This window comes from Oryzias latipes, chromosome 2 (genome assembly GCF_053564925.1).
Source record: "Oryzias latipes strain Hd-rR chromosome 2, Olatipes_Hd-rR_3.1".
Classification (NCBI taxonomy): Eukaryota; Metazoa; Chordata; class Actinopteri; order Beloniformes; family Adrianichthyidae; genus Oryzias; species Oryzias latipes.
In genome coordinates this window covers 19619274-19632534 of record NC_136238.1, presented here as the reverse complement: position 1 = coordinate 19632534, position 13261 = coordinate 19619274, and the positions used below count along the sequence as shown (strand labels likewise).

The window sequence follows — 13261 nt, the reverse complement described above, 5'->3', positions numbered from 1 at the left end:
AGAGCAGAGTGAGTAATAACGGTTCCCTCACAGCATACGTTACTCCTGGTGCTGTACAGAAATGCAGTTGTGAGCCCTTACCAAACTTAATAAAAGATAGTTTTTGGAATTTTTCTTGTGAAAGATGTATGTGTGTCATAAAGATTTACCATGGTTTTATAAACAGTGGTCTGACCAAAAAGTCATGGAGAGCAACAAAGACTAAAACTATGACCACTGGCACTTCTCAGCTGTGATCGTATAGTGGTTAGTACTCTGCGTTGTGGCCGCAGCAACCCCGGTTCGAATCCGGGTCACAGCAAAAGGTACAGATAAACCAACAATGTAATTATTTGCAGGCTTAGACCTTTCATCCTTATCTTCTTTAAAACTGTCAAACATTCTGTTTGTGGACCAAAAGTACATCCAAGATGCCAGAATTGGGCAGTCTGTGCTACACATGCCTAACATCTTTATTCAGTCTGTTGGGAAACTCTTCTACAACGGCATTAGGTACTGGAACTTTCATTAAACTGTAATTATTGTGCATTCATTCATGTACACTAAACAATGAGTACTTCAATGTCTATTTCCTACCACAAGTCCAAGGGCAGAGTGAGTATTAATGGTTCCCTCACAGCATACGTTACTCCTGGTGCTGTACAGAAATGCAGTTTTGAGCCCTTACCAAACTTAATAAAAGATTGTTTTTGGAATTTTCTTGTGAAAGATGTATGTGTGCCATAAAGATTTACCATGGTTTTTCTAACTGTGGTCTGACCAAAAAGTCATGGAGAGCAACAAAGACTAGAACTATGACCACTGGCACTTCTCAGCTGTGATCGTATAGTGGTTAGTACTCTGCGTTGTGGCTGCAAATACCCCGGTTCGAATCCGGGTCACAGCAAAAGGTACAGATAAACCAAAAATGCAGTTCTTTGCAGGCTTAGACCTTTCATCCTTAACTTCTTTAAAACTGTCAAACATTCTCTTTGTGGACCAAAAGTACATCCAAGATGCCAGAATTGGGCAGTCTGTGCTACACATGCCTAACATCTTTATTCAGTCTGTTGGGAAACTCTTCCACAACAACATGAAGTACTGGAACTTACATTAAACTGTAATTATTGTGGATTCATTCATGAACACTAAACAATGAGTACTTCAATGTGTATTTCCTACTACAAGTCCAAGGGCAGAGTGAGTAATAACGGTTCCCTCACAGCATACGTTACTCCTGGTGCTGTACAGAAATGCAGTTGTGAGCCCTTACCAAACTTAATAAAAGACATTTTTTGGAATTTCTCTTGTGAAAGATGTATGTGTGTCATAATGATTTTCCATGGTTTTTCCAACTGTGGTCTAACCAAAAAGTCATGGAGAGCAAAAAAGACAAGAACTATGACCGCTGGCACGACTCAGCTGTGATCGTATAGTGGTTAGTACTCTGCGTCGTGGCCGCAAAAACCCTGCTTCGTATCCGAGTCACAGCAAAAGGTCCAGATAAACCAAAAATGTAGTTCTTTGCAGGCTTAGAACTTTCATCCTTAACTTCATTAAAACTGCCAAACACTGTCTTTGTGGACCAAAAGTACATCAAAGATGCCATAATTGGGCAGTCTGTGCTACACATGCCTAACATCTTTGTTCAGTCTGTTGGGAAACTCTTCTACAACAACATGAAGTACTGGAACTTACATTAAACAGTAATTATTGTGCATTCATTCATGTACACTAAACAATGAGTACTTCAATGTGTTTTTCCTACCACAAGTCCAAGGGCAGAGTGAGTAATAACGGTTCCCTCACAGCATACGTTACTCCTGGTGCTGTACAGAAATGCAGTTGTGAGCCCTTACCAAACTTAATAAAAGATAGTTTTTGGAATTTTTCTTGTGAAAGATGTATGTGTGTCATAAAGATTTACCATGGTTTTATAAACAGTGGTCTGACCAAAAAGTCATGGAGAGCAACAAAGACTAAAACTATGACCACTGGCACTTCTCAGCTGTGATCGTATAGTGGTTAGTACTCTGCGTTGTGGCCGCAGCAACCCCGGTTCGAATCCGGGTCACAGCAAAAGGTACAGATAAACCAACAATGTAATTATTTGCAGGCTTAGACCTTTCATCCTTACCTTTTTTAAAACTGCCAAACACACTCTTTGTGGACCAAAAGTACATCCAAGATGCCAGAATTGGGCAGTCTGTGCTATAAAGGGCCTAACATCTTTATTCAGTCTGTTGGGAAACTATTCCACAACGGCTTGAGGTACTGGAACTTACATTAAATAGTAATTATTGTGCATTCATTCATGTACACTAAACAATGAGTACTTCAATGTGTATTTCCTACCACAAGTCCAAGGGCAGAGTGAGTAATAACGGTTCCCTCACGGCATACATTACTCCTGGTGCTGTACAGAAATGCAGTTTTGAGCCCTTACCAAACTTAATAAAAGATTGTTTTTGGAATTTTCTTGTGAAATATGTATGTGTGTCATAAAGAATTTCCATGGTTTTTCCAACAGTGGTCTGACCAAAAAGTCATGGAGAGCAACAAAGACTAGAACTATGACCACTGGCACTTCTCAGCTGTGATCGTATAGTGGTTAGTACTCTGCGTTGTGGCCGCAGCAACCCCGGTTCGAATCCGGGTCACAGCAAAAGGTACAGATAAACCAAAAATGCAGTTCTTTGCAGGCTTAGACCTTTCATCCTTATCTTCATTAAAACTGCCAAACACTGTCTTTGTGGACGAAAAGGGCATCAAAGATGCCATAATTGGGCAGTCTGTGCTACACATGCCTAACATCTTTATTCAGTCTGTTGGGAAACTATTCCACAACGGCTTGAGGTACTGGAACTTACATTAAACTGTAATAATTGTGCATTCATTCATGTACACTAAACAATGAGTACTTCAATGTGTATTTCCTACCACAAGTCCAAGGGCAGAGTGAGTAATAACGGTTCCCTCACGGCATACATTACTCCTGGTGCTGTACAGAAATGCAGTTTTGAGCCCTTTCCAAAATTAATAAAAGATTGTTTTTGGAATTTTCTTGTGAAATATGTATGTGTGTCATAAAGATTTTCCATGGTTTTATAAACAGTGGTCTGACCAAAAAGTCATGGAGAGCAACAAAGACTAAAACTATGACCACTGGCACTTCTCAGCTGTGATCGTATAGTGGTTAGTACTCTGCGTTGTGGCTGCAAATACCCTGGTTCGTATCCGGGTCACAGCAAAAGGTCCAGATAAACCAAAAATGTAATTCTTTGCAGGCTTAGACCTTTCATCCTTACCTTTTTTAAAACTGCCAAACACACTCTTTGTGGAACAAAAGTACATCCAAGATGCCAGAATTGGGCAGTCTGTGCTATAAAGGGCCTAACATCTTTATTCAGTCTGTTGGGAAACTATTCCACAACGGCTTGAGTTACTATAACTTACATTAAACAGTAATTATTGTGCATTCATTCATGTACACTAAACAATGAGTACTTCAATGTGTATTTCCTACCACAAGTCCAAGGGCAGAGTGAGTAATAACGGTTCCCTCACGGCATACATTACTCCTGGTGCTGTACAGAAATGCAGTTTTGAGCCCTTACCAAACTTAATAAAAGATTGTTTTTGGAATTTTCTTGTGAAAGATGTATGTGTGTCATAAAGATTTACCATGGTTTTTCCAACAGTGGTCTGACCAAAAAGTCATGGAGAGCAACAAAGACTAGAACTATGACCACTGGCACTTCTCAGCTGTGATCGTATAGTGGTTAGTACTCTGCGTTGTGGCCGCAGCAACCCCGGTTTGAATCCGGGTCACAGCAAAAGGTACAGATAAACCAAAAATGCAGTTCTTTGCAGGCTTAGACCTTTCATCCTTAACTTCTTTAAAACTGTCAAACATTCTCTTTGTGGACCAAAAGTACATCCAAGATGCCAGAATTGGGCAGTCTGTGCTACACATGCCTAACATCTTTATTCAGTCTGTTGGGAAACTCTTCCACAACAACATGAAGTACTGGAATTTACATTAAACTGTAATTATTGTGGATTCATTCATGAACACTAAACAATGAGTACTTCAATGTGTATTTCCTACTACAAGTCCAAGGGCAGAGTGAGTAATAACGGTTCCCTCACAGCATACGTTACTCCTGGTGCTGTACAGAAATGCAGTTGTGAGCCCTTACCAAACTTAATAAAAGACAGTTTTTGGAATTTCTCTTGTGAAAGATGTATGTGTGTCATAATGATTTTCCATGGTTTTTCCAACTGTGGTCTAACCAAAAAGTCATGGAGAGCAACAAAGACTAGAACTATGACCGCTGGCACGACTCAGCTGTGATCGTATAGTGGTTAGTACTCTGCGTTGTGGCCGCAGCAACCCCGGATCGAATCCGGGTCACAGCAAAAGGTCCAGATAAACCAAAAATGTAGTTCTTTGCAGGCTTAGACCTTTCATCCTTAACTTCATTAAAACTGCCAAACACTGTCTTTGTGCACCAAAAGTACATCAAAGATGCCAGAATTGGGCAGTCTGTGCTACACATGCCTAACATCTTTATTCAGTCTGTTGGGAAACTCTTCTACAACGGCATTAGGTACTGGAACTTTCATTAAACTGTAATTATTGTGCATTCATTCATGTACACTAAACAATGAGTACTTCAATGTGTATTTCCTACCACAAGTCCAAGGGCAGAGTGAGTAATAACGGTTCCCTCACAGCATACGTTACTCCTGGTGCTGTACAGAAATGCAGTTGTGAGCCCTTACCAAACTTAATAAAAGATAGTCTTTGGAATTTTTCTTTTGAAAGATGTGTGTGTCATAAAGATTTTCCATGGTTTTTCCAACCGTTTTCTGACCAAAAAGTCATGGAGAGCAACAAAGACTAGAACTATTACCGCTGGCACTTGTCAGCTGTGATCGTATAGTGGGTAGTACTCTGCGTTGTGGCCGCAGCAACCCCGGATCGAATCCGGGTCACAGCAAAAGGTCCAGATAAACCAAAAATGTAGTTCTTTGCAGGCTTAGACCTTTCATCCTTAACTTCATTAAAACTGCCAAACCCTGTCTTTGTGGACCAAAAGTACATCCAAGATGCCAGAATTGGGCAGTCTGTGCTACACATGCCTAACATATTTATTCAGTCTGTTGGGAAACTCTTCCACAATGGCATGAAGTACTGGAACTTACATTAAACTTGTCTTTCAGAGAGCACACTGCTGTCAAGCCAGCCGTCAGTCAGATCTGCGGTGTCAAATGAGCCGCTCCTGAAGTTTCAGTGCTCTCGCATTCTCAGCTTTACGGGAACTTAGCGACCGTGGCTGAAATCCCTTTCCGGTTTTCAAAATAACTTTACAACACTGAAAAGCCAAATGAATGATTAAGGGAAAAAATACACACTCTTCTTATATTAATCAAATGAAGAATGATTATGAAAAAGGCTGAGATAGGTTTAGGTGTGTATGAACATACTCCCAACCATATAGCCCATTCATTTTATTTTAATTGTAAATTTAACTTATTTTTCACATGTGGACATGTTATGATGTAGGATTTTTGAGAATCAGTGCAAACACTTCATAATGAAATATAGAAGTGTAGACTTGATCTAAATGTCCAAAACTGTTTGGTATTTGTCACAACATACCATCTTATGACAAAGATGCCATGTTTGAGACACTGTAGAAAAATACTTTACCATAATCCAGGCCAGTTGCTCCTTTAATTCTCTTCAGGACAATGTTGGCTACTCAGAAAATCATTTCCAGGCACTTTTACTGTAGAAAATTTGAGTTATTTATGTTTGAAATCCTCAATATTTAACATTTTCACAAGTGCTGAGCGTTTTTTTATTGACAAAGATGCTACGTTTGAGACACTGCAGTTTAATATTTTGCCATAATCCAGGCCAACTGTTCCTTTTAGTCTCTTCAGGACTATGTTCGCTACTGAGACTGTCATTTCCAGACACTTTTACTCTAGAAAATTGGAGTTATTCATGTTTGAAATCCCAAGTATTTTATTACTCTGTTGGATACACAAACTGACATTTCCGAAAACAGAGCTGAAGCTTTAACTGTCTCTACCAATCATTCTTGGAGGCTTAATCTTACGTCATCAGTCTGACCAATCAGAAGTGGTTAAAGTTTTCACTTCATTTAGCTCAAAAAGTCAAATTTCCCCAAACCCATCCTCAAACACGATCTGAAGGATCTGCTGGTGAGTAGCTTGGTGAAAATTGGTGTGGTGTGTTTGCCTGTCGCTGTCACTGATGTGCCTGTGTTGTCCGCGGACGGCGCCTCAGGGAGAGATAGCCGCGAGCGTGACTGCTGTGCCCCCGAGTGTGGGTGGCTGCGTGCATGCGGAGACACCTCCCGCACTAGGAGCCCCTGTCAGAGAGAGCTCTGAGAGGCTCAATCAGGGAAAACCACCTTTCAGCCTCCCTCGATATGATCCGTTCTCTCCAGGCAGCGGTGGGTCACGGGATGAGGCCCGACTGAAAGTTCGGCTCGCCCATCTGCAGCTGGAAGCGTAGGAAAAGGCGCAAACCCGCCAGATGCAGCTGGAGATCAAATGGATGGAGATCGAAGCCGAGACAGCTGGCAGGATCAGACAGCTGGAGCTGGAGGCAAAAGCTCACATTCCTGTAAACCCCGGTGACGATACAGACAGACCCTTTTCCGGTTTACCCACTAGCTCACTGGACCTCAGTAAATTGATTTGTCTCGTTCGCGCTTTCATGGAAGCGGAGGTTGGTTCATAATTTCGCATCATTTGAAAGAATCGCTGGTACTTTGAAGTGGCCCCGTGAAATGTGGCCTTTGTTGCTCCACTGCAACTTGAGTGGAATAGCCCAAGATGTTGAAGCGTCGCTCCCTTTTGAGGATTTACTAAATTATGATTTGGTTAAAAAGGCTCGTTTGCGGGCATGTGAACTCGTGCCTGAAGCTTTTCGCCAAAGGTTCAGAGACAGCAGAGAAAAAGTCTGTCACAAACTCATGTGGAGTTTGTTCGCGAAAAGAGCATTCTCTTTGATAAATGGTGTTCAGCATCTAAAGCTGATGATTTTGTTTCTCTTTGGGAACTTATGTTGTTGGAAGAGTTCAAACAAAGTTTGCCCGAAGGTTTTGTGGTCTACCTGAATGAGCAGAAGGTTAACTCTGTGACGTCAGCCAGAGTATGTGTTAACTCACAAAACATCCTTCCCTGTGCCAAACAACCACCTGAGAATAAGTCAAGTGCATCCAGAGAAACACGCAAATGTTTTTTACTGTCACAAAACTGGACATGTCATCGCTGACTGCATTCTCCTGCAAAATAAAGCTGAACACGCCCAACAGGGTACTTGTCCAAAAGGGGTAGGAGTCATCTTAAAGTCAGGTAAAGGTAAAATCAGCGTTTCAATATTCTGCAGCTAAAATCTGGAACAGTCTCTCTGAAGTCGTAAGACAGGCCTCTTCTGTGTTCATGTTCAAATCTAGACTTAAAACATTTCTGTTTAGCCGTGTATATGACTGAAAGGTCCTATCTGCACCTTTCTTTCCTTTCCTTCCTTTATTTTTAAATCAATTTTCAATTTTTTTCTTTTCTTTTAAAGTAAATTTTACGTTGATTATTTCTATGATGTATTGTGATTTTAATGCATTTTTTCTGTTTTGTGAAGCACCTTGAATTTCTTTGTGTACGAATTGTGCTATACAAATAAACTTGCCTTGCCTTAAAAAACATCCAGCCTCCTGCTTTAAACCTGTTCTACTTGAAGGTCTTGTCTCGCTGAGCGGCAAACGCACGGATGAGCGCTCAGTGCGCATTTTGAGGGACACAGGTGGTTCCAGACCTTATTTTGGCTAATGCACTACCGTTTTCAGATCCATCCTCCTGTGGAAATACCTGCATGCTTCGTGGTATCGGCATGGGGTATTCTCCTCGCCCCATCCACCTCGTCCACCTGAGGTCGAAGTTAATTACAGGTATTTTCCCCATGGCCGTTTAGAGGGATGGACGGAATGGTGGCTGCTTCCGTGTCCTCTTTGTGTGTTGAAAAAACGTAGAGCCACTTTAATCACACTTTAATCTTTATATCTTAACACCCCCACTCGAAATTAGCTCACTGTGTTACATTTTGATTCACTTTATCAGTTTCACATTAACACAGTAAACACCAAACAAATTCTGGGAAAACCTTCGTAATTTCAGCTTTGCTGCTGGATTAGTCATCACACCGGCCGTCATTTTATCAGTTGGACAGTAGTTCAACAGAACTTTACCACTTGTCACGATCTCTCTGATGAAACGGTATTTAAAGAAAACTGTTTAGTTGGGGTTATGAGAAATGGATTATCTGAACCGATAAGAATATGGGGTTGAACCTTAGAAAAGGAGTTCACTGGAATATCATGCAGGTATGAGTACCGTTGCTTCAGTTTATCTACAGGATAACTCTGTTCAACTGGCATTATCTTGTCTGATGTGAATGCACCTTCTATTGAGAACCTTTTCTCTGGGTTTGAAGCAGCTGAAATCTTAAGGTTTACAGCTCTCCCTTCTAGTATTTCAGTTTGCTGTCTCACTGTACATAATTTAAGGTTTTCTGGTTCACCCTTCAACCCAAGATACTTAGCTGCACCTGGCAACAACATAGTACGCTCAGATCCATCATCTAAAATGGCATATGTGTCAAAGGTTTGATCCTTATTACTCAATCTCACTTTCACCACTTTTAGCAGTACTTTGGGGTATAGGCTCTGTGGATTCATATACAGAACTCTCGATGTTCGAGCCCAGTTCGCGTCATGCAATATTCCTAAATGTTGGCCATTACACTTAGGACATGGCTTTCTCAAAGTACAATCTACAGCTTTATGGGTTCTACCACACTTCCAACATCTATTCTGCTCCTTTAACCATTTTTTAACTTCATCTGCATTCCTTTTCCTGAGTAGGACACACACCTGAAACCTTTCCATCAGCTCCATGAAGAATGTTCGCAAATGGCATCTTTTGTCTTTGGCTCACTTCCTTTCTATGCATTTGAGGTACAACATGCAAGGTACTCGTTTGTGCTACAACAGCCTGACATTCAGCTTCAACTTCAAGCCATGCAGCAAAATCGACCAAATTATAAAAAACAACGGGCATCGTTGAACGAGCATGCCGAAAAAAGTTGGAAACTATCTCTGTAGGGAGCTTACTTAACAGTCGTTGTACATGTGAAGCGCATGCCAACTCTGCATTACCTTCTCCTGTTCCAAGAGACTGTAACAGACCAACCAATGACCTCACTCTAACAGCAAAATTCTGAAACCCTTCTGCATCTCCACGAGCAACTCTAGGAAGACTCAAAATAGTTTGAATCTCTTTTAGGGCTAATTGATGCGGTTGGCCAAACTGTTGCTCCAAAGCAACTAAAGCTCTGGTATAAGGTTGGGGATGATGAGCATAAGACAGTGCAATGTGCCGTGCAACAGGATAACGCAAATGATCTAACAAAATATGGTATTTGCACATTTCTGACTCGTCAGCTGGTAGTAAGTTCATAAGAGCCTTTTTTAACAGTATAAATTTATAGGATCATTATGACTGAAATAAGGAAATTAAGGGTCCTCAACACGCATTGAATCTCTAGAGCCTATCATTTGCTGCTGCATAGGATGCTGTACAGATGGAGCCACATTACCTGAGGAGGAAACATTTGGTGGAAAACTGGAGGAAAGTTGAGGTACTGCAATGGCTGGTGGTTGTATTGCTTGTATAGATGCAAACATCTACTGTGGTTGTGGTTGCTGGCTGGTAAGAGCATAGTTTGCATGAACTGCATTTAATCCTTGGCTTGGAAATTGTGGCCTTTGATCCAATGATAAATAAAGCTGTGGTGGCTGAGTTGCAGGCACGGACCAAGGAGGTTGGTTTAGTGGAACATAAGGAGTGACAGCTGACGGCAAATGTACACTTGTAGATGTAGAGGTAACAATTCCATGAGGTGATACTGAAGTAGAAGAGGTGTATGGGACAGCAGCTGGATTTAAGGACACAGAAATTGTTGGGAGGGATCATGCTTTAACTTGAGTTTGTGTAATATGGGGAACTGCAGCCGGTTCCTTCGGTTTGCATGGTAGAAAGGCTGTATGAGCATGGCTACAGGGATAGAGTGTTTGAGCAGACTGGGATATTTTCCCAATATCTGGGATAGCAGCCATTTCAGATATAGTGGGCTCAGAGTGGGCTTTCTCACATGGGATATCACTGGCATGACTTACTTGGTCTGATGCAGGCTGAGGTACCTGGAGTCTGTCGCTGTCCACCTCTGATTCACTTTCAGTTGAGGTGTGCTCATACTGCTCAACCCTACCAATCAGGTCTCTGACCATGCCCTTTAACTCAGCCACTTCATTCCTCAATGCACGAGTCTCTGCGGCCTCTGCAGCAAGTTCCATCTCCTCTGTGGTTTGCTTTGAGGTTTGTCCATAGAATTCAGTTTGATAGTCTTGTAGGTACTTTGGTGGTCTCCTCACTTGTTTAGGTCTCTCTTTATGCTGCTCATCCTTCCAAATACCATGGGTATTTGGAAGCCATAGTCCACCATAGATGTTACTTCCGGCACGAAGGACCATACAGAAAACTGTTTAGTTGGTGTGGGTCATTGAACATCTTAGGTGGGGTGCACATTCAAACACTGAACTCCCAAATCTCCACAGGCATCTTATTTATTTGGATTGAGTTGATGAGTTGTGGATGATTTTGCCTGTAATTAAATGCAGAAACAAATGAATACAATGACACATCATTCATTGTTGGTTGAAGATAATAAAACATACGTCTATGGTGCATCCACTTAGCTGGACATGGACTGATCTGTGGTAGCAACTGGCTGGGACTGCTTCTTCTCCTGGTAGAGGTTGGAGGGGGGAAGGGAATGCAAGCTGGCTGAGTTAAGTAAGTTCCTGGCTGAGTCTCACAGGTGCTCACTATTGCGCTGATAGTGGGTGTGGCCTGCTGGTGGTGCTGGATGACAACTAGTATTTTTAACAGTATTTGATGTCAATGTGCTTGCACCTTTGTCTGTTAACAGGATTTTTAGCCAGAGCTATGGTGCCTTGATTGTCTTCAAACACTTCAGTCTTTGCATAGCTGCATCCATCTAGGCCAGTGAATAACTGCTCTAAATAAATGACTTCTTGTAAAGCTGCTGCAAGAGATATGTATTCTGCTTCACATGTTGAGTGCCACCGTGGGCTGTCTTTTTGTTTTCCAAGAAATGAGTGAGCTTTTCTCACTCAGACTCACACAGTACCCTGAAACACTGTGCCCATCCTTTTCATTGGATGCCCAGTCAGCATCACAATAAATCTGGAGTTTTTTTTAAAGAATAACTCCTTTTCCTGAGTACCTTTAAGATACCTGAGAACATGTTTAACATTGTTCCAGTATTGTTCTGTAGAATCTCCAAAATGATGAGAGAGTCTGCTCACAATATAACTCAGGTCCGGCGTAGTAGAAACTGGCAAGAAGATTAGGCTTCCTACTGCTTCCCTGTACTTTCTCACATCTGTCATTTTCTTTCTGTTGTCAAAATAGACCAGTTTCTGTTCACAACGGGTCTCCCTTGGTTTGCAGTATTCCTTTCCAAATCTTTCTAAGATGTTATTTTATGTATCTTTTTTGCGAGAAATTTTGTATTGGCATTGGGGAGATAACATACTGCTCTGTAAAAGAAATCTACAACCACTTTGGAGATTGTCATTACATTCAGTGTCATGGTCTTGGAGATAAGCTGGTTTCCCTTTGGTTTGAATCGGATTCTTTCTTTGAGCTCTCTCTCGGGGTTTTCCCACACAGGATTGCTCTTCCTCTTCTGAGAGAGTTTTCAGGACCTGACCTCCGAGTCAGTGTCAACATTTTTACCTATCTATTTTTCCATCTCTGTTGGATCATCATCATTTGTTTCTCTTGGAAGCATTCCATCAACACACTCCAAAAAGGGCTCTGTTGTTTGTGTTCCTTTTTCACTTGTAGCCCTATTAATGAATTTTACCAGTCTGTGCTTCTGGATTTTACTCTCATTCGGGCAGTAGACCAGGTAAGCTGGGCTATACTTGTCATTTCCAACAAAAACTCCTTCACTATATCTTGACTCAAACTTCCCTTTTGCTTCTTTGTAAGCCAAACATGTGGAGCCAAATTTATGGATGTTTGCAATATTTGGTTGCTTTCCTGTTAACATCTCATCCGCTGTTTTCTTTGTGCATCTGCTGTAACACCTGTTCCTGATGTAAGCTTCTGTCTGTATCGCATAGTTCCAAATCTTACCTGGCAAACCGCTTTTACATTAAGGCAAATTTCCTTCGTTCTGTCATGCTGCCTCATCATCACACTTTATTGTTTCTGGAAAGGATCAGTGTGCCCTTCCCCACCTTTTATTTCTGAAGCACCATTCAGGCTCCTGAACTATTTAAAAGTAATGGAGAAGCGTCATTACGCAATGCAGAAAATAAACAGCACTTCATTCCACCAATAGAAACTTATTGATTAAGGCACATTCAGTCTTTGTTTTTTCTTAGACTGAAAAATATTCTGTTGTGGAAATCAGACAATGTTGACTGTTCCCTTTCTATATATTAACTTAACAAAATAAAAGCACTATGAATTTGCTTTGGTAAATGCAACTTATGTATGAGATACAATTGCAGTGCTTAACATTGTGAAAATTAAATTGTAAAGGTTTCAGTTTCTTTCCTTTTGTGTTTGGTTCTTTGTTGGTTCTTGTTCTAGGTTGTGTTAACTTCCTGTTTTATTTTTCAGGGTTTCCTGTCTTGTTGTAGTTTTGAGTTTTATTTTGGTCCCCATCTTTTCTGATTGTGTTCAACTGTGTCTCGTTTGTCTGTGTGTATTTAAGTCTTTTCCTTCCTCCTGTGCTGCTCCATAGTTTGATGTCCCCCTTTTTACGAGTGTCAAGTTTCGAGTCTGTCTAGCCTGCTCTGCAGTGGTTATGGTTGTAGATTTTGTTTATTTTATTAAAGCCTTTTCCTGGAACCTTCTGCTTCCTCATCCTCTCTGCGCCTGGGTGCTTTTTTCTTCCCCCTTCGTAACATAAATAAACTGAATTTGACCTTTTTATTACAGTGGAAGACATTCAAATTCAGGTAGAGTTTTTTCAAAGTCACATAAAAAAAAGAAAAGAAAATATGTTTCAGTGAAATATTGGGATACGTATCGTATCACCAGACTCTTGCCAATACACACCCCTACTGTGTAGTCAACAGTA

The 13261-nt window shown here is 41.1% G+C and overlaps 3 non-coding genes across 3 annotated transcripts; all 3 read left to right on the top strand.

Annotated features, from left to right (window-relative positions):
* Positions 1-229: 229 nt before the first annotated feature.
* Positions 230-301, top strand: trnah-gug (transfer RNA histidin (anticodon GUG)). The gene has a single exon. It is a non-coding gene; the product is annotated as a tRNA-His (tRNA).
* A 1685-nt stretch (positions 302-1986) lies between these two features.
* trnah-gug (transfer RNA histidin (anticodon GUG)) lies at positions 1987-2058 on the top strand. Its single transcript has one exon. It is a non-coding gene; the product is annotated as a tRNA-His (tRNA).
* A 514-nt stretch (positions 2059-2572) lies between these two features.
* On the top strand, positions 2573-2644 carry trnah-gug (transfer RNA histidin (anticodon GUG)). Its single transcript has one exon. It is a non-coding gene; the product is annotated as a tRNA-His (tRNA).
* The last annotated feature ends 10617 nt before the right edge of the window (positions 2645-13261 follow it).